This window comes from Anolis carolinensis, chromosome 1 (assembly GCF_035594765.1).
Source record: "Anolis carolinensis isolate JA03-04 chromosome 1, rAnoCar3.1.pri, whole genome shotgun sequence".
NCBI lineage: Eukaryota > Metazoa > Chordata > Lepidosauria > Squamata > Dactyloidae > Anolis > Anolis carolinensis.
Genome location: NC_085841.1, coordinates 167,065,863 through 167,084,500, shown reverse-complemented (window position 1 = coordinate 167,084,500; position 18,638 = coordinate 167,065,863). Strand labels below are relative to the sequence as shown.

Below are 18,638 nucleotides of genomic sequence, written 5' to 3'. Positions count from 1 at the left end.
TGTTTTGTCTGTATCTGTAGCTGATATCTTCAGAGGATCTAGCAGTGAGAAGATCCTCTGGAGATGCCAGCCACAGATGCAGACGAAATGTCAAGAGAAATGCTGCTAGAACACAGCCACATAGCCCAGAAACCACGCAACACCCCAGTGATTATGGCCATGAAATCCTTCGACAACATTTTTATGTCCACAAACGGTTCCTAAAACGTCCAAGAGGATGTTGGGGCATTTTCAGTTATCTGCTGGACTACTTTAGGTCCAGAAAACACTTTTTTTCCACTGTCAATTTTCATGTCAATCCTTGTTGAGAAAAATCAAAGAATCGTAGAGTTGAAAGAGACTACATGAGCCATCCAATCCAACCCCCTGCCATGTAGGAAAAGCACAATCAAAACACCCTTTTTACAGATAGCCATCCAGCCTCTGTCCAAAGAAAGAGTCTCACTCTCTACCACACTCCAAGATAGAGTTCCACTGCTGGAAAGCTCTTATAGCCAGGAAGTTTTGCCTGATGTTCAGGTAGAATCTCCTTTCCTGTAATTTGAGCCCATTACTTTGAATCCTAGTCTCCAGGGCAGCAGAAAACAAGCCTGCTCTTTTTCCTTATACCAACCTTTCAAATATTTATACATGGCTTGTGGCTACCATGTTTCCTCTCAACCTTCTCTTCTGCAGGCTAATGATACCCAGCTCTTTAAGCCACTCCTCATAATGCATGGTCTCCAGACCCTTTATCATTTTAGCTACCATCTTCTGGACACATTTCAGCTTAACCATTTCCCTCTTTAATTGTGGTACTCTGAGGTGTTAAACAGCCCATGGAACATTGCAAAAATTTCCCTCACATTCCGAGGGTCCATTTGAGAGCATTTTGCTGGGAAAAAATGTTTTGTTTTATTTTATTAAAAGGACATCCTTTTATTTTATTAAAAGCATCATGTAGTTCACCAGATGCACTTTCCCCACTTTCCATTCTTCCCCTGCATGGGGTCTTTTAGATCACTGCTTCTTAAACTGTGGGTCTTAGCCCCTAATGGGGTCCCCTTAACTCAATGATGGGGTCACAAAAAATTGCAAATGTTTCTGAATGCTTCATAAATCAGTTAGCAACAATGTGTAGTGTATACAGTGGACTTTGCAGAAAATGCCTCAGTTGTACTCCACAAAAACTAAAATCAGCCTGTTTTGCAATGATTTGTTATCAGTAAATGTTTGTTTTTATACTTATTTTATATAACTGTATACGTAGCGTTACATAAAAATTTATCAGATGGAAAGGGGTCATGAGTAGACAAAGCTTAAGATGCTCATATGTCATCACTGGTGGTAAAGTGATAGGGTGACTTATAATGCAAAACAGATGGAGGGCACCAGACTGGGGAAATCTAATCTATTTGATTGCTTGAAACTTTCTATTTATGATTGCTTTCTCTAGACAATTGCCAAAGAAGTCCTTACAGTAAGCACAACTCCCCAAATGGTGCTTCCTTTACTGCACAAAGGAATTGTGAGAAAAAAGGAGTACAAGACAGAGGGAGGACTTACAAATACAGTAGAGTCTCACTTATCCAAGCCTCGCTTATCCAAGCTTTTGGATTATCCAAGCCATTTTTGTAGTCAATGTTTCAATATATCATGATATTTTGGTGGTAAATTCGTAAATACAGTAATTACAACATAACATTACTATGTATGGAACTACATTTCTGTCAAATTTGTTGTATAACATGATGTTTTGGTGCTTAATTTGTAAAATCATAACCTAATTTGATGTTTAACAAGTTTTCCTTAATCCCTCCTTATTATCCAAGATATTCGCTTATCCAAGCTTCTGCCGGCCCGTTTAGCTTGGATAAGTGAGACTCTACTGTACTTGAAAGTGGAACAGCTGCTGCATCATTTGTTTTCTTCCAGCACTGCAGAGCTACTACTGAGCAAGTAAATTCAGTTTGACCAAACTTCTCATACAACACAGGCAATGAACTTTGCAACACCAGCTTCCTGAAGTCTCAGCAAGCATGATTAATTCTAAGAGATTGTTTTCTAAATCATCTGGGGACAGCAGGTTTCCATCCTTGACCTGGAAAAAGCTGAGAACCCTATGCCAGAGATCTTCTCTTCACTTGAAAATTAAACTATCAACAAGGATGCTGCTATGAGATGGTTAATAAAATTGTTTCTGATAGTGATGTGCCCTATCCAGGTCCCCTTTCCACCCCAATTTCCTATATCCTCACAAACTTGTAGTCTTGACTCGAGTTCAGTTCACCTTGCTATAAAGTTATGACCTACCGTCACATCAATCCCTAGCCATACCTTTGGCAAGTTCAGGGGAGTGAGACAACTATCTAGCATTTATAGTACGGCCAAGTGGAAACAACTGCCAATTAACAGAGCCAAGACTGTAAATATCTTATCTTAGGGGGGAAAAAAACTCCCCAAAGGAGAGATTTATTTGCCAGGGGAAATTTGATACTAGTCTTTGAACATGCTTCACTAGGCATCTCCAGTTTTAAGGATTATAGAAATATAATAGTCCCCACTTTCTTTTATGTATGTATGTACATTTGCTTGTGTGTGTGTATTATTTAATTTTACATATTCATAAAAAAATAAAACAAAACTACACACATGTATGTGTGTTTGTGTATACACACACACACACACACACACACACACACACACACATGGACCAGTGCAATACTACCTAACATTTATACAAGAATTGTATTTGCCTTCACCATTCCCTCCTCCTACCCTTTCCGTTGTGGTGTCTTCCTGTCCTTTGGATTTGAGACATTCATATACATTTCTGTTCTTCCCTTCTATAACATTGATTTGTTATTCTTCCTTCTGGCCTTATTATTATTATTATTATTATTATTATTATTATTATTATTATTATTATTATTATGATTATTAAATTCTCTACAAAGATTCTAACTGATTAAATTATGATGCCTTCTAAGAAAACTTTCACTTCCATAGCCTTGGTTAAAAAATCATGAGTAGAACATACACTTCCTTCCCACAACACTTCTTTCATACACAAATGCTTTCCAAATTATTTTAGTCTGGTTAAAGACAACATTTAAATTACAGTTTGACCCCTGTATCTGTGATACCAGCATCCATGAGATAAAATATGTCATCTCTTTTGGCATTTTCTAGGCTCTCCAGTCTGACTTTCTAAGATTCTTGGACCATAAATTCTTTGCTTCAGTAGGGTTCACCATCATCTGCAGTTTTACAAATCCTTGCTGTGGGGTCTTGCCTATCATCCAAAGGGGTAATGAAAGCAGTTGCGAACTAGTGTTGGAGTAAGATTCCAGCAGACCAAGGTTCAAATCACTGCTTGACCATGGAAACTTACTGCCTGACTTTGGGCAACTCATTCTCTGGTTCTTATTTCAAAGAAAACTCAAGGATTTATTGCTTCCATTTATCCTTCCTCCCCATTCTGCCAATTCTAATTTTTATGTAATACAGTGCTTCACTTAAGACACACTTTATACATACAAACAAGTCTGTAAAGCAGAAAAGGTGATGACCTAAGTAGAGTTAGTTTCATGGCTCAGTGCTGTTTGAACCTAGTTCTCACAGGCCACTGTGAGGTCAGAGTTGTCCTAGCACTTGGGAGTCCTACATTCCCATACCTAATGAGCCAAAAAGTCACTGAGGACCTTGTGGCTGCTGTTGTGTTGTACTGGGAATTTCACCAGAAAAGTCTGCTAAAAGGCAGCAGTACAGAAAAGGAATCTCTCAGGGAAAATCAAACAGTGATTGAAAGATTGGTACACACTTTATTTTGGACTTATGCCAACAATAAGAAATGACAAAATGTCACCATGTATTTAAAAATAAAAATAAAGTTACAATACCACATAAAATAATGGTTGTTTCAAAATATAAAATACTCTACATCATAATGTACAAATGAGATATGAAATAATGTACATTAGAACATTATTACTTTGGTATTTTGTCAATGCCTTGTAACAACCAGAGGTAGTTGCATGAGCATCAGCCATGTTAGCTAGAATTCTGCTGTATGAAAATCCTCCAATCTGCTAGGAACTTTTTGTGAGGTTGTTGTAGTAACATTAATTGAATATCATGATAAAAGGAGTAATTCAAGAAAATATGGCTGACTATACCAAGAACACTTGTTCAAGAATGACATGTCCAAATGCAAAAACTGTACAGCCAGTAACCACATTCTACAACACTAGGCAAATCTCCATTGTACACTGATAAAAGTTTTGTTTCACAGGTCACATCACATGCAGGAACCTTGTTTACCTGGGTAGGTTTATAACCGCTGGCAAAATGAAGTGATTCCTAAGTCCTGGGATGCTTGTCAAACAGCTTTTTCACTTATCCACAAATAATCAGTAGAACTTAATAATATGCAGTGATTAATCCATATCAACATAATTACAGGGAACTTCTAACTCTTTAGTTTAGAATTATAGTACAAAATATTAAAGAGGATACAAGTTTTTCAAATACTCATGTTTTTAACAGAGGCACCAAGATGTATTATGTGATGGCTGGATGGCAGTAAAAATTTCCAGAGGTGCCAAGAAAATAGCTGTCTGCATTGCTATGCTTGCAGTTATTTCTACTGTCACTCATCCAATTGGCTCAAGGTTATGCTGCTCCTTACAGAATCAGAGGACTGTCATGGCTATGCTTTAAAGGGAAATGTTGTGGTTTGGAGTACCAGAAGTGCACCATAATTAAAAGGAGATGCATGATACCTGGTTCCTGAAATACTATTTTAGTATGCACAAAACTATATACTTTCAGCAGTTTGGCATTTTATATTAATTTGGCTGCTCCTTTTGCAAATGTCTTGATAAAACCTAGGCCTCTCAAATCTGTTGGCTGTTTTAAATAAACACACACACACACAATGGCATATACATACATATACATACACACACACATATACATATATATATTTAAGTATTTAAGTTTGAACTGCTCTTCCTTAAGGTGCACCACTAGATGGAGCCTTTACTCAGAAAATGATCAGTCTTTGGGAACTGCTTTTTAGTTTTAAAAATATTAATTTATTATATTACATAGAAAGTAATATGAGTTTCTATAAATGCACGTTCCCAGAATAACTCAATTACAGCTTTCATTCACAGAAAACCTGTTGTTCATTGAGAAAGCAAGACACATCGCTAAATGCGCACAGTACTTTGGGCTGGAACTTCAATTCACAACGAATACAAAGAACAAAAACAACTGTGCCCAAAGAACAAATCAACAGGGTCCCATTTACAAAACACAGAACACTGATACGATTTCCCCATTACACCCTGCAGTGCCATGGAAAGACAGGCATCCATCCAGAGCAGGTATGGAGGGATCCAGGTCTGCAGGGGGAAGAGAAGAAGTCTAGTTTAGAGCTTTGAATGTAAAGCAGTGTATTATCATTGTGGTTGCTGTGTGCCTTCATGTCATTTCCAACTCATAACTCTTGGACAACTCCAGGTATGTTCAGGGAGGGCTGCCTTTGCCTTCCTCTGAGACTAAAAGATTGTGACTTTTCAGGGTCACCTAGTAAATTCCTACGACTGCATGAGGATTTGAACGTTCAAAACACTACAGAATATTGGCTCTCATTTGTTGCTAAAAAACAAAATATTACTAATAAGTTTATTTTTTATTTAAAAAAATATTTAGATCAAGCAAAACGTCCAAAATTTCTCTTAGATGCAACTTTTTAGGAATGAGGAATAAAATCACATAATTAATAATATCAATAGGTGTTATTTTCCAGGAAAGTCCTATTTGCATCACTACTTGTTATATTACTATACTTTGAAAACATTACAACCAAAGCAGTTCAAATGGGTATCTTACAACTTTCCACATCTGACACACCCTTGCTTCTCATACCATTTTAGTGCATTTCTTCATCAAACTACTATGGCCTCATCATCTTCAGACATTCCCTTTGTTTGTGGAGCCTTTTGTCAACAGCATCAATTACTTTCTAGGTTCTCTTTTTAAAAATAAAATTCATGTGTAGTCACAAAGCCATATGGTTTTGAAGTACTAGGCCTTCTCCACCAAATCACAGTGAACATCATCAGCCTTGCAAAACAGATGTAAGGTGCCAGGCCAATTGCTATTATTGTGCTTTTCCTGCATGGCAGGGGGTTTGTCTAGATCAGGGGTCCCCAAACTTTTTATGCAGAGGGCCAGTCCACAATCCTTCAAACTGTTGAGGGGCCAAATTATCATTTGAAAAAAACAAACAAACAAAATTTGATGCACACTATACATGTCTTATTTGTAGTGAAAAAACAACAACAAGAACAAGAACAATGAAATAACAATAAAAGAGCAATACAATATTTAAAAATAAAAGCAATTTTAACCAAAATACATTTATCAGGATTTCAATGGGAAGTGTGGGCCTGCTTATGGCCAATGAGATAGTCAAGTTAATTAGGATTGTTGTTGTTGTTGTTGTTGTTGTTGTTGTTGTGTGCCTTCAAGTCATTTCAGACTTTGGGCGAGCCTAAGTCTAAAATTTATTTATTTATTTACTATATTTATTTACTACATTTGTATCACACCCTTCTCACCCCAAAGGGGACTCAGAGTGGCTTACAAATTATATGTGCATACAATATGTTATATTATTAGCATAGCACACTATTAGCATTATATATTACTATATTGAACTATACCACTATACTGTAATATTATTAGTAATATTATTAGTAATATATAATTAATACTATTGTATGGTATTATTATTATTAGTGTTATATTGTATTACATTATAATATTATCAATATTATATGTATATACAATATATTATATTATAAAACTGAGGGCGGGGGCCAGGTAAATGACCTTGGAGGGCCGCATCCGGCCCCCGGGCCTTAGTTTGGGGACCCCTGGTCTAGATGGTTCATGTGGTCTTTTTCAGTTCTATTACTCTATGATTCTATTAATGAATCAATTGCACAAAGCGAATTATGTATCAGTTTTGCTCAATAAAAGGCAACAATTTACCGCACCCACAGTAAACTATGCTCGCAGTAGTAGCCTACTGGCAACAACCAACAGAGCTAGACAAACCCAAATCACACAGTGGTGAAGGTAGAATATAACCTTTTGTTTTACTGGTCACACACTGCATAGGAACCTTGTTCACTTGGATAATTTTACAACCACTGTGCAAGTGAAGTGTTTCCAAAGACTTGGAAATAACTGCTTTTCACCTACTAGCAGATCATCAGCAATGCTTCATGGTGTGCTGTGACAAACCCATGACAATGCAAATATAGGGAATAATTGGCTTTCTAGTTTGGAGGGCCAAAGATTTGCCACCCTCTCTACATGTAATAAAAGTACCAAAAGATACCATGATCTTTTTTAAAAGAGGGAGTTGAATTAATCCCACCCTACCCCTCTACTGATCTTCTGAAGACCATACTCAAGATGCTGTTGATATCTGCATTAAAAACAACCCTATTATACCAAAACAGAAAATGGAACCATTTCATAGATGGGGATGCTTTTGGTACATGTTTGTGAGTGTGTATATGAGCGAGAGAGTGAAAAAGAGACAAATTATGTATCTGTAATATGCTATATAAGGAATTATAAATGTGAAGTTCCGTGCACTGTTGTTCAGCATAAGCTTCATACTTGACTCAAATTCTGTGGATTTTTTTACTTTCAGAAAAGGCAAAGTCCTTTAAAACTCCAATATGAGTCAAAGCAAAAAAAAAAAGTGGGAAGAATTGGGAAAAGAGATGACCATATATGTGTTGATATTGTTAAAAGTAGAAACAACACACCCAGTATACATAGAAAGGGACCCACATCCAACTAGCATTTATTGGAGAATGAAAATTAACCTAATGGTATCAGGAATACATTCCGTATTGACTGAAACAAGGCTCTGATGTGTACAAAGAAAGTACAAATACTCATGTATGTACAATCACTGCAACAGTTCACACCCATCTGTTTTCCCCAGTCTCCATACCCAAACTGAAATGGATTACAGAAAATATTGCTATTTGTAATGCACAATATCTGTACTCTGGTTCCACTGCACAAACAGCAATCTACTCTTACAATATCTGATGAAAGCCTATGGAGGATAACAAATTTTGGGATTTTTTTCTAATATTAAAATGCATTATGGGATTTTGCACATCAAATCTCCTTTCTGCTAAGAATTCTTTTTCTAAGAAGTACCTCAAAATCATACATGTCAAACGCAAGGCCCAGGAGCCAAAACTGGCCTGCCACATCATTTTATGTGGCCCATGAGGTTTTTAATGCCAGGGCAAGATAGTTACATTTATAGAGTCATACAATTGCAATTGACCCTTTAAGGCAACCATAAAGTTGATGTGGATCTTGGCAGGGCTTTAGTTAAAAGAACCTGGTTTACTCATGAATTTTAACTGGTTAGCCAAATCCCCATGAGCGTCCACTGAAATGTATCTGTCTTGAGTGTCCACTGAAGTTTATCAATGGAGCCTGATTTCTAAATTATTTTGCATTATGGAACTAGTTTTCATGATTTGCTAAAAAAAGTTTCAACCCTCCCCCCCCCCACCCAGTTTTTGTTTCTGGTTATGGCCCTGAACCTTGGTGAAAATGAGTTGACACTCCTGCTCTAAGTGAAATAGGTCAAGCTCCCTTTCTGGACAATGAAACACTGCTGCAAAAGTATCCAATCTTTATTCTTATTTAAGTTATGTCCATGTTCATGTAAGCTACTCTGAAAATTCTTTGAACTGAACAGTTGATATCACTTAAGTGTAGCAAATTATATTATCTTCAACCAACAATGTTGTCAGAATTAAGGTATTTTGAAACGAGGAATATCAGGACATTTTTTTAAAAAAAAACAACACAATGGGTCAAGATGTAACTGCGGCTTGTTGACCTGAAATGATAAAGCTGCTGAACCATTCAAAGAGCAGACCTATAGTCAACTTGCATACACAAGAGACACCAGAGCAAAGGTGAGCAGCTTCCAGGGAAGGGGAATACACACACCTGAACCAGATCAATCCGGCAGCCAGAGGGATTCCATATTCAATTCAGATTTTCTCAGTTTTTGTTATTAGCAGTTTAAGTTACGTTACTTTAAAGTTTTGGATACAAGTGAAGCATGAAAAATGAGCTTAACAATTACCTTGCTCTAAGCATCCTGCAGTATTAAGGTAGCATAAACACGGGAAAGAACAAATTCCCTGTTTTCCTAAGTGGAACAAATCCACTAAATGACTCTGCAAAGAGATAATAGCAAAGCACTACCGCAGGCTGATATGTCTTGAGCAAGAACACTATCAATAGTACAAAGGCATTTTGGACCCAAATGTCAAAGGGGCATATTTTGAGTGGTTGTGGGACAGGTCCTTTACTTCTTAAATTGGGTCACTGGGTAAACATGTTTTGAAAAACAGGACCTTTATTCTTTAAACTAGGACATTCCATAAAATACTTTCAGAATGTTTTATGCAAAGCCATTAAAATACTGCTCTCTCCAAGGGAGACAAACCCATACCAAAATATAACTGAGTGCTAGAAAAACTTGTTTGAGGCCAGTTGCCAGATCCTTTTCTTCTTCAAATGGGCCATGTTGTTCATTGCTTATTTAAACTGTTTTCATTATCAATATGAAGGCAATATACAGTTTGCCAATAATCATACTTTGGAAAAATTAACAATTATGTGTATAACAACAGATACCATGGAACATATTCACCATGATTTGGGGAGGAAACTTCATGCTTTGTAACTAATATTTTGTAAATAGCGGTACCCTCAGCAAAAATGTTCCATTTTCCTATAGTGGAAAAAATCTACTATGCAAAGAAATGCCTGACAGTAGCAAGTAATTTAAAAATAGATTAACAGTGAAATGTGTGACGTATTAAAATACCTGGTTAAATTAATTTGCTTTTTCTAGCACCTAAAACTGTACTTAGGCGATCACTCATAGTTCGAGGATGATGGTCCTCCAGGTGTAGTGTCTTGGTGGTGGATGCGCAGGTGGCTGAAGAGACCTATTCTTGAGCCGCATGTTCTTCCGCAGTGAAGACATTGGTTTTCAGACAGAAGGTGGTCCTGGTCTGGGTTGGTTTGGCATGCCTTCCTCTTGGCACATTTCTCCCTTAAGCCCTCCATTGTGCATTGTCGTCTTCCATCTAAAACTGTAATATCGCTACTAGCTGCCATCCGCTTTTTTTTTTCCGTGTCAGGAGCAACCTGAGTCGCTTGTGGTGTATGAGAATTGGCCGTCTGCAAGGACGTTGCCCAGGGGACGCCCGATGTTTTGATGTTTTTACCATCCTTGTGGGAGGCTTCTCTCATGTCCCCGCATGGAGCTGGAGCTGATAGAGGGAGCTCATCTGCACTCTCCCCGGGTGGGATTCGAACCTGGCAACTTTCAGGTCAGCAACCCAACCTTCAAGTCACAAGGCTTTACCCCTCTACGCCACCGGGGGCTCCTTGCCATCCGCTTAAGAGTATCAGAGAGAAATGATGTATCTGGGGTCAAAAAACATTCTCAGCAGAGGTGTATTTTTTTTCCTTCTAGCATCAAGTTAGCATTTTGCTTTCCCTTCATAGCAACTCCAATTACTAAGGGACACCCGGGAGATCATGGAAGAGGGGAAAATTCAATAATCCAACCACAATTTTGGTATTAGCAATGAATGAACACAAAGACTGGCTGTGCAAATAGTGTAAAATAGGCTATAATAATAATAATAATAATAATAACAACAACAACAACTACTACTACTACTACTACTACTTTTATACCCTGCCCGATCTCCCCGAAGGGACTCTGGGCGGCTTACATGGGGCCTTGCCCGATACAACAATCAAATATCAATAACAAAGCAAAAGCACAATTAACCCAATAAAAACATCAACATCAGTAAAAAACAATCATTAAAATCAACATGAAGCATACAATGTTAAAAACTGGAGACTACCATAAATCCCGGGCAAGGTGCAGAATGTGCCGAAATGGGGAAAGGTAATTTCACAGTTGAAATGGACAATAAAATGCAGTATAACAATGGCAACACATCAAGAATGGGGCTATTATGGAATGGGCAGATAGATCAATCCAACAACAATTAAACGTTAAAGGCCTTTTGGAAGAGCCAGGTTTTTAAGCTCAGTAGGAAGGGAGAGTTAACACTATCTAACAGTGAAAATAGATCTGCCAATATTGCCACTTTATGTATGTAATTCAGTAGTCCACCATATCCATGAGTTCACAATCTGCAGATTCAACTCACTACAGATTCAAATGTGCAAAATAAGGTACATTTGAATCTGTAATGGGGTTAGCATACCAGACACCCACATTTGCCTTCAAGGTCTGAAAGGCTTGCAAAAAGATTGAGAACCTTTAGTGTGGCTCATAGATACCTATTAAAAATGGCAGCAGGCAGAAGTGGAGACGATGGTGAGTCCCAGCTGCCAGGCACAAACGGTATATTCTTCATCCCCCCTTCCACTTCTAAGGACCCCAGCAGCTGCCCAATTCTATTGACTACCTCAAAAGCAGTAGCATGTGGCTGGCTTGCACCCTATAGGCAAAGGAACCTGAAAAATGCATGCTTCATTGTCTGCCTGGCAGACACAGCTTGGTATTTCATCCACTGCTGCTAGCTGCCATTTTTAATAGGAACTTGAGCATGCATTTTTGTTTTTGACACAGTGAGGGTGTGCTGGAATCAATCATCTATGGATACTGAGAGTCCAATGTATCATATACTGTGAGGGTGAACAATATTGTTTTTGTGGCACAAAAATTAAGTAAGCAACAAACAAAAAGGAGCTTTTTAACTCAATTAAATATTCATGCCCTGAGTCAATACTTGGTAGAAGCTCTTTTGGAAGCCATTGCAACTGTGAGTTGTTTTAGGGAATCTTCTGAAAAATTTGCACATCTGGATCCTGATGAAATCATTCTATCTCCATCAAGTTGTATGGGGATCATTAGTGAACAGCCACTTTCAGGTGTTGAAGTGGATTTTTTAAAATCTAAGGCCGGATACATTCTAAAACATTCAGGTACTTCTTTTAAAAACCATTCCAGGTTTAGTTTGCCTGTGTATTCACCAACCTCAGCCCTAGTCCCAGGTGCCTTGCAGACTGAAATACATTTTTCTCTAAAATTGCCTCTGTATTCAGTTCCATCTATCAATCCCAATCAATTTCCTTGTCCTTGTAAGAGAAAAGTATGATCACCACTACATGATGCAGACACTAGCTCACATCCCAAGGGAGATGGTATTCTCACACTGTTGGTTTTGGTTCACGCACTTCTGCAACCAAACCAAAAAGTTCAGTTTCATTAAACCAGAAAATCTAGAGAATCTCAGGTATTTGTTGTGTCTCCAAAATGCCTTACTGCAAATTCCAAGTGAGCTTTGGTACAGACTGGTTTCAGCAAAAGCTTTCTTCTCCCTACTCTCCCATTAAGACCAGCTTTATGGTGCATCCAGGTGACAGTTGTCCAATGGACAGTTTCTCCCATCTCAGCAGGAGATCTCTCCAGCAATTTCAGAGTGATCATTGTCCACTGGGTTGCTTTTCCAGCTAATGTTCTCCTCACCCACGCAGGGTTTTATTTGCTGGCCTATTTCATGTAGAGACACAGTTGAACCAAATTCTTTCCATTTAGCAACCATGCGTTTACCTACACTTTGAGTAATATTCTTTATTTTGGGCCGGGCTTTAGCACAGCAGGTTGTTTTTTTTTCTTTTCGTGTCAGGAGCTACTTGAGAAACTCACTTCAGAAACGACTTGCAGCACAGCAAATTAAATGACCAGCTGCAATAAATCTTGTCAGTCAAGAGGTTGACAGTTCAAAGCCCGGGTCAGGGTGAGTGCCTGACCTTTAGCCCAGCTTCCGCCTACTTAGCGGTTCGAATGCAAAATGTGAGTAGATAAATAGGGACCACTCAAACGCCGGGAGGTATTAAGGCACCCATAAGGAAATGCCAGGAAAATGCCGGCAATTCAATCAAAAGAGGGAAGTTACAAAAAAGCTCTTCGGTAGGGAGATGGAGCGACAGTCCCCTCCCCCCGGTGGCCTGAACCGAGCACAAGCCTCCAAGAAGCCAAAGATGGGAAAAGCCTATATACCTCTATCTCTGTTCAATTGTCTGTCTTGTCTGTGTATAAACGGCATTGAATGTTTGCCACATATGTACGTTCTATGATCTGCCCTGAGTCCCTTCAGGGTGAGAAGGGCGGAATATAAATACTGTAAATAAATAAATATTTTGGATTAACAAATATTTTATTGTCACATACCATTTTGAATGCATGAAACAACATATAAAAGATAACTGCACAAAACAAGAAATACAAAAAGACAAAACTAAACTGATATAATAAACTAAACTAAATCACATATCTTTAACATTGCTAACAAAAGAAAAAGGAGGAGAGAGATTAAATTACAAATAGAATTTTAGTTACCTGTTCACATACAGTGTGATGTCTCATGGGCCTTGTAGTCCCGTTCCTAGTGCTATTGTGGCAGACGAGGAGGAAAACATGGGATTTGCACCGGTTCAGTCAGAATCGGAGCCTCTGCACCTGGAGGATATTTGTCCTCAAGAAGTCAGCCAAACAAGCCTTGGGCAGAATTCTCCCCCGTTTTCCCGAAAAGACAATTATAATAGAGATAGAGGGGCCAGGGAGGCTAATCGCCGGAGCCTCAGAATTGCAGCCAAACAACTAGCTGATTAGGTCTGTTTCCCTTGGGAAATTCTAAGGAGTCATACATCTGGACAGAGTTGGGTTTCGCTTCTCGTTCTCCAGGGAAAGTGTTCTTCTGGCGGGAAAACGAGACCCTATATAGGAGTTTCGTCGCAAGGGGACCCTTGCAGAGTCAATTCGTCAGCTCGAGGAGTGAGATCGTGTGTGGACTCCAGTTCCTTGTTTCCCGGATCAAGTTCAAGCCTGCCTTGTTTCGCGTTTGCCACGGACCTTGTTTTTGCTTCTTGTTGCCTCGTTTCAAGTCTTGTTCTAGCCAAGTATCAAGTTTGTTTTCCAGCCTAGTTGTCGAGTTTCAATGGACTAAAGGACCTTATCTTCTCCCCACACTATTGCTTGGCAAAGTGTGTGTTTCGGTTATTGGATTATAACTTTGGACTCTAACATCTTATATTGGACATTATTTTCCTGGACTATAATTGGCCTTTCCTGAAAAATCTGCTTCTGAACTTTATTCTTCACTTGTTTTTACTGACTTTATATAATTCTTTAATAAAGATATTAGATAGATTCTGGTCTCTGCGCATGGTTATTGGTGCTCTGCAGCCTGGATCCTGACAGTTTGACTCCGCCACCTAAGCACCAATTAACCTAGGCCAGAATGTCTACAGGAACCGGGGCGGAAGCCCAACCACTCAGCTACACCATTTCCAAGGAAGAATTCGACGGGATCCGAGATACCCTCCGTACGCAGGAGGGAGAAATACGGGGCTAAAAGGAACGCGGTGTCCGGCTCCCTGCCCTAGCGCTTCCAACCAAGTTTTCTGGAGAAGCCTCCAAGGTTCATGTTTTCCGTCGCCAATGCCAGGCGTACATAGAAGCCCGCCAAGCCGAGTTTCCCCAAGAAGAAATGAAGGTGGCGTGGATTTACAGCCTCCTAGAAGGGCCTGCGGCCAATTGGGCGACGGCGCTGTTTGATGCGGGTTCCATGCACCTGAGTTCCACACACAACTTCCTGAACCACCTTAGAGCGACATGGGGGATCGAGGACAACGAGGAGGCGGCCGGCCATAAACTCCGGCGTCTCTTCCAAGGGGACAGGCCGTTATCCCAGTACATAGCCGAGTTCCGGGTGCTGGCTCAGAACACCGGCTGGAACGATATAGACCTCAGAGGACAGTTTCGTGAGGGTCTTAACATCGAGATGCAGGAAGAAATCTCCAAGGTGGATCCTCCAGACACTCTTGAGAGACTTATCAACCATTGTTTACGAGCCGAAGTCCTGCTTGCCAACAAAAAACAGTGGCTCCGAGGCCAGAGTGGAAGAGCCGGAGTGAAACCCCCTGCTTCCGCCAGTATTCAGCCACGTCCAGTGTGGAGACCCCCACCACCAGCCCCAAACCCCAGGGGAAGCAAGGAGGAGCCGATGCAGTTAGGCAATGTGCGCCCCAGACTAGATGTTGCTGAGAAGGCCCGCCGCCAACGTTTAAACTTCTGTTGGTACTGCGGGAATGGGGGCCACCTCGCCAGAGAATGTCCAGCCAAAAGGAAGCCCGCCGCCCGCCTGGCAGCGGCGTCCTCCGTGGAGCCGGAAACGGCCGAGACAGCTGGAGCCAAGCCGGCGGGGGAAGCCAGCGACCGGGCGTAGAGAGGCTCGCCAACCCGGTCAAAAACCCCACTCAAGAGCTGCAGACCGGGGTCCTATTTCTCCTGGTGGTCACGTTGTGGTCAGCAAAAAAAGGACCCGTCATGATCCATGCCATGATAGACTCAGGGGCAACAAACAATTTCATCGATAGAGAGTATGCCGACTCTCTGGGATTACAATATCACGATTTCAAGAACGCCCGGGTGGTGCAGGCTATAGATGGCCGTCCACTAAAGACGGGTCCAGTAAGCCAATGGACTGAACCTACCAGAATGTGGATAAGAGAACACATGGAAGAAATTTCCTTCTTCGTTACCGAGGTGCCCCACTTCCCTGTGATTTTGGGAATTCCATGGCTGACACTCCACGACCCAAACATCTCCTGGTCCAACAGAGAATTACAGTTTGCCTCAAGATATTGCCAAAACCACTGTCTAGTAGCCAAGGTCTGCCATGCCACAGGCACCGAGCCTATCATCACCTTGCCTAAGAAATATTCTGACTTTTGGGATGTTTTCAATGAAAAGTAAGCCGAGAAACTACCCCCACATAGACCCTATGACTGTGCCATTGACCTGGTGGAGGGGGCCCCAATTCCGCGAGGACACCTCTACTCCCTGACTGAACCAGAGCAAGAAGCTCTCAGGGAGTTTATAGAGTCAAACCTTCGCAAGGGGTTCATCCGACCCTCTCAATCCCCAGCAGCTTCCCCAGTGATGTTTGTGAAAAAGAAGTCAGGGGACCTACGCTTGGTAGTGGACTATAGAGCCTTGAACAATATCACAAAGCGAAATCGTTACCCCCTGCCTTTGATCTCAGACCTATTAGACCGGCTCCGAGGGGCCAAGGTTTACACCAAGCTGGATCTCCGGGGGGCTTACAATTTAGTTCGCATCAGAGAAGGGGGCGAGTGGAAAACAGCCTTCCAGACCAAATTCGGATTATTTGAGTCCCTGGTCATGAATTACGGTTTATCCTGAGCTCCCGCAACATTCCAGCATTTTGTCAACGATATCTTCCAGGATTATCTAGATCGGTTCTTGATCATATATTTGGACGATTTTTTGGTGTTTTCTAGATCACAATCGGAACACGAACAACACGTCAGAATGGTGCTACAACGTTTGCGGGATCATGGACTATATGCCAAGTTAGAAAAATGCGCCTTTGATCTACAAGAGGTAGACTTCCTGGGATACCACGTCTCGCCACTAGGGCTCTCCATGGACCCGGCAAAGGTTTCAGCAGTATTGGAATGGCGGGCACCAACCAACAAGAAGGAAGTGCAACGCTTCTTGGGGTTTGCAAACTACTACCGCAAATTCATCCCAGACTTCGCCCGCTGGTCTGACCCAATCACCAGCTGCATCCGTGGGAAACAGCCTTTTCACTGGACGGAGCAAGCAGAGAAAGGGTTCCAGCAACTAAAGAAATTATTCACGACCCAGCCAATTCTACAGCACCCTGATCCTAAAACCCCTTTTGTTGTGCAGGCTGACGCCTCTGATGTGGCAATTGGGGCTGTACTCATGCAACCAGTGGGAGGACATCTCCACCCTTGTGCCTATTACTCCCGTCAACTAACAGCCCCAGAGAGAAATTACACTATATGGGAGAAGGAACTTTTGGCCATAAAGGCAGCCTTTGAAAATTGGAGACATTGGTTAGAAGGGGCCAAATTTCCCATTGAGGTTCATACTGATCATCGAAATTTGGAACACCTAAGGACCGCACGAAAGCTAAATCAAAGGCAGCAGCGCTGGGCTTTATTCTTTGAACGTTTTGACTTCCAGATCCATTATGTGACCCCGGCTCAGACCAAGCAGGCAGATGCTCTATCACGGAAACCAGAGTATGCTGCAGGACGCAGAGAGACCTTCGAATCTCGATTGCTGCAGCCCAAAAACTTTGCCACGCTCACAGTGGGAAACACCAAATCCACTTCAATTGAACCAACTCCCTCTAAACCAGAACCCCTTTGCGCTCAAGAAATTAGAGCCAGTCAGCAGGCAGATGCCTGGGCTCAAGAACAGATTCGCCAAGGACTACGTTTCCCTTTCTCACTTAAGGATGGGCTACTATGCTACAGGAATCATGTTTACATCCCTCCAGGTCCAGGCAGAGAAAAGGCACTTCATCTGTGTCATGACTGCAAGCCAGCAGGGCATTTTGGACTTTTCAAAACCATGCACTTGATCCTACGAGATTTCTGGTGGCCCAAGATCCGCAAGGATGTGGAGAAATATGTCAATACCTGCCCGGTATGTCAGCGTTCCAAGACAAGAAGGGAGAAGCCAACGGGGCTACTGCATCCCCTTCCTACTCCATCTCGCCCATGGGAGATAATTTCCGCGGATTTTATCACTGACCTACCACCCTCCCTTGGATTTACCACGATCCTAGTGGTGGTGGACCTTTTTACCAAGTTGGCCCATTTCATTCCCTGCGATGGTCTCCCCACGGCCAAAGAGACTGCAGATTTATTCCTTCAGCATGTTTTCCGGCTACATGGATTGCCCAAGAGTTTAGTCACTGACCGTGGATCTCAATTCACCTCCCGTTTCTGGAAAGCACTACAGAAACTATTGGGCATAGACTCTCGTTTATCTTCAGCTCACCATCCCCAAACGGATGGGCAAACGGAGCGCACCAATGCCACTTTGGAACAATACCTTCACTGTTATGTAAACTATCAACAGGACAATTGGGCTCCCCTATTACCTCTATCGGAGTTCGCTTACAACAACGGTGTCCAGACTTCCACTAAAGAAACACCGTTCTTTGCAAACTATGGCTTCCATCCACGTTTCTTCCCTTCTGTCGTTGAAACCTCAGAAGTCCCTGCAGCGGAGGACTGGCTGCAGGAACTCACAGCGGTACAACAACTCTTGCACCAGCAACTGGATCTAGCCAAGGAGGACTACAAACGCCACGCTGACAGCCATCGCCAGCCGGGCCCCGAGATCAAGGTAGGAGATCGGGTTCTGTTGTCCACTCGCTTCTTGCCCTCCCACCACCCTTGCCGAAAGTTAGATGCCCATTTCATTGGTCCCTACCCAGTGGTGGCACAACTTAACCCCGTGACTTTCAAACTCCAACTTCCGCGCTCCATGCGCATTCATCCGGTGTTTCATCGTTCCCTGCTCCTTCCGGCGGATGGGGTACGCCCCGATGTGGACCGGCCGGCCCCCACCCCTGTTTTGGTGGACGGGGAGGAAGAATTCGAGGTTCAGA

The 18,638-nt window shown here is 41.6% G+C and overlaps 1 protein-coding gene across 5 annotated transcripts in view; it reads right to left on the bottom strand.

Moving 5' to 3' along the window:
- macrod2 (mono-ADP ribosylhydrolase 2) overlaps window positions 1-18,638 on the bottom strand; it is a 1,355,048-nt gene that overhangs the window by 1,313,143 nt on the left and 23,267 nt on the right. The window lies entirely within an intron of this gene.